The sequence below is a fragment of the Anneissia japonica genome, unplaced genomic scaffold, assembly GCF_011630105.1.
Source record: "Anneissia japonica isolate Jap-2015-1 unplaced genomic scaffold, ASM1163010v1 scaffold288270_len56428_cov132, whole genome shotgun sequence".
In the NCBI taxonomy this organism is placed as follows: Eukaryota; Metazoa; Echinodermata; class Crinoidea; order Comatulida; family Comatulidae; genus Anneissia; species Anneissia japonica.
This window is the reverse complement of record NW_022757549.1, coordinates 39988-43323: the sequence shown is the minus strand read 5'-3', so window position 1 is coordinate 43323 and position 3336 is coordinate 39988. Positions and strand designations below refer to the sequence as shown.

General features: G+C 27.8%; 1 protein-coding gene across 2 annotated transcripts in view; it reads left to right on the top strand.

The window, feature by feature from the left end:
* Positions 1 to 3336, top strand: part of LOC117124802 — a 20831-nt gene that overhangs the window by 3337 nt on the left and 14158 nt on the right. Inside the window, exon 1 of one of the 2 annotated variants that reach the window (XM_033271132.1) lies at positions 1997 to 2083. The exons of the other annotated variant lie outside the window; for it this stretch is intronic. The gene's annotated coding sequence lies outside the window, so the exon portion shown is untranslated. Of the gene's footprint in view, positions 1 to 1996; positions 2084 to 3336 lie in introns of those variants that run through there. 2 annotated transcript variants of the gene reach the window in all.

Sequence of the window (3336 nt, the reverse complement as noted above, 5' to 3'; positions counted from 1 at the left end):
AAAAAAAAATTAAAAAAAAAAAAAATTTCTAAATAATAAAAAAAAAAAAAAAAAAAAAAAAACAATTTTTATTTTTTAAAAAAAAAAAAAAAAAAAAAAAATTCCCATCCTCACAATTTAAAAAATAAAAAGAGTAATAATGTAATTATGTTTCTGTTCATATGAGATGGAAGCCACCATCATATAAGAGCATAGAACATCATTTTCACAATGTTTTAAATTGGTAATCGTATGTCTGAAGAACACTATTTCAAAATAAGCAAAAACATTGCTAGAGAATATTTCAACAAACACTTTATGGGTGTTAGTATTTTGCATATGATTTCGTCACATACTGGAAATACCTAATGCTATAATATAGAAAGACTGCAATTGGTACTGGTCAGTAACTAAAAAATAATTAACGACAACAATTGAACATAAAGGAACCACAACCTAAAATCAGTGAAGCAGAATTGAAACATAGTTGTCAAAGTATGCTAGTGATCTCTCAGTGATAATAAAAGCATTTGAACAATATAATTACAGTATATAAATGACTACTTGATGGTAGAATCCTATCAAGTTTTAGTGTTGGTGGTCGTGGAGCAGTAATGTGTAATCCATATAAAATATAATCATAATAATCTTATTTTTGCATTTGGTTATTTTTTGTATAGGAACAGTTTCTTTTTACGCTAAATCTGGGACTAACTGTAACTTTCGTTGATTGTATGAGATAGGAGTTAAACCATAAACATAAGAAAAATGACCTGCTTTTAAAACCTTGGTTTTATGGGTAATTTTTTTGACTTAGTAAACTAAGCAAAAAATATCTACATTATTACCTACACAGTTTATGGGTGTTGGCATTTTGCATATGATTTCGTCACATTTGATATGCAAATGCCAAATGCTGCCTCAAGATCACAGTTGGTACGGGTCAATATAAAAGTATTGGCCATAATATAAATTTTAGACCATAATATTTAAGACTATTTACCAAACAACATAAAACATATACTTCCGTGTTGGTACGTACTTAAAAAGTGATTCCTTGAAATTTAGATATGGAAGTGATAATTCATTAAATTCCATGTAATTATCTACACATGCTACCCTATATTTATTTAAAATATTAACATTCTAAAGAATGTACATCCTTTTAACTTAAGGAAGTATAAATTTATATGGGCCTGAAGTGTTCTGTTTAGAAGTTTTGTATTTGTTTTCTATTTATTAAATAATTAAATGACATGCATACAATTTCAACATTTATGGAAAAAAAAGTTATATTATTATATTTATAAACAATAATGTTGTTTGTTGTGTATATAGCTATAATGGTTACTGATATTACATAATTTACTTTTTGCATTTTACTTTACCTTTTTGGGATAAATGCTAAATAAATTAGTAAATCAGGTCACACATTTTTTTATCTTTTATAAATGTTCATGCAATAATGTCTCAAGTGAAAAATGAAAGAATAGACTTTTCTTCCTTTTACACACATCCAACAGCAAGTACAAAAACTTGCCAAACGGGGGAAAAATTCTTTAGAAACTAATTCTGTAATTAGGTAGTGGAACTTGTTTTAGACATGGGGTGGGGAGGTAACCCTTGGAGTGACAGGATGTAAACCCAGAGCCCAGGGATTGAAAACAAGCATCTTTGACCACCAAGCTATTTCAACTGTATTTTTGGAAAGTCCCAACCCATCCAATTCCTCTTTCCTTCTTTAAAATATAATTTAAAACCTTTTAAGGTTTTTTAAAAAACCATAATATATTTAAATTTTCATTATTATTGTAAAAAAGGTAATAAATATATACTGTATGTTATTATTCAGGAAAGTTTAGAACTTTGATATGTGAGTCAGGATGTCAAAGTTTAATTACTTAAATACAACAAAGTAATCACTCAGAATATTTACCTAATATGGTTTTTACAATGTGGACCAGGGCTTATCATGTGGACTTTGATTTGAGTTGGTGTACCCATTTGAAGTCAAACAGTTTCATAAAATCATACACAATTACCAGAGTATCTAAGTATCATGCTGTACAGATTTTATCCTACAGTTATCAATAGGAGTAAAAGGGTAAGTAAAGGCAAAAAATATTAGAAGTGTTTCAGGTTCATCAAATAGACTTCCCCCTGATCATACAGAATATTATATTATAGCACTATGCTAGGGATTTATACAAATTTTCATAGCACATTTTTAAAGTTTGTATTTATACAAATTTCCATAGCCCAGTACGTATTTCATAATATTTTTAAAGTTTGTATTTAACACTCTCAACTTCATTTAAATCTACCCACTGCAGTAGTTTCACAAACTTTTCAGGTTGTGGACATTACCAAACTTGATTATCATTTTATTCAAAAACATTTTAAAGTTTGTCACACATTGAGGACAAACTACTGAATTCACTCTACACAAATGTAATACAAACAGAACAAAAAAACTTCAATATCAATATCAGGTTGTTCATGGCTGGTAAGCACTCCCTGCACAGTCCAGACGAACATTGTTTTTATGTTTAATCTAAATGTTTTTATGTTTAATCTAAATGTTTTTATGTTTAATCTAAATGTTTTTATGTTTAATCTAAATGCTTTGTTGTAGTACTATTAATTATAGACAATTTCAATTTTTTTTTTTTTTTTATATATAGATTGCAATAAAATTGTTATTGTATCATATCATATTGTATCTCTCAATTTATTAATTAAAAGTCTAAAACCAATTAGTTATGCACAGATAATAGTTATTGCTTGCAACAAAGCTGTTTTATAAATATTGCTAATTCTATGTTATTGCACATTTTGCCCTATTGTTTGATACAGTATGCAGTTTGAGGACACTATGGTTGAAGCCTATTCAAGAGTTTGGGACAATTAAAAATAGAATAGAACAAAGTTACATCGTAAAATATACACACCAAGAACTGAGGCATTGAGCTAACATGATTTTATTACTGTAGGCCCTATATTATATTTTCATTGAAATACTTTATAGTAAGCAGCGATGTAGATAGGCGATGAAAGGCCTATGTGGAAGATTAACTTGGTCCTTTGATGTGGAATGTCAATTATATGATTTACGTGTGCCATCATTTTCATATATTTTTTATACACAAAGATGTCGAACAACAGTAATTGTCTATAATTTATTATATCTCTTTTGTATAAAAAGTGATATTAAACACCCAAATATCAGCAGGCATTTATTTACTTCTTTTATCAGTTAAAAATATAAAAATAAATCAATTTATTTATTTACCCAATATGGGGTAATATTATTATCTCCGGAATATTGCCAGAACCTGTCTAAAAATGGATTTAGTG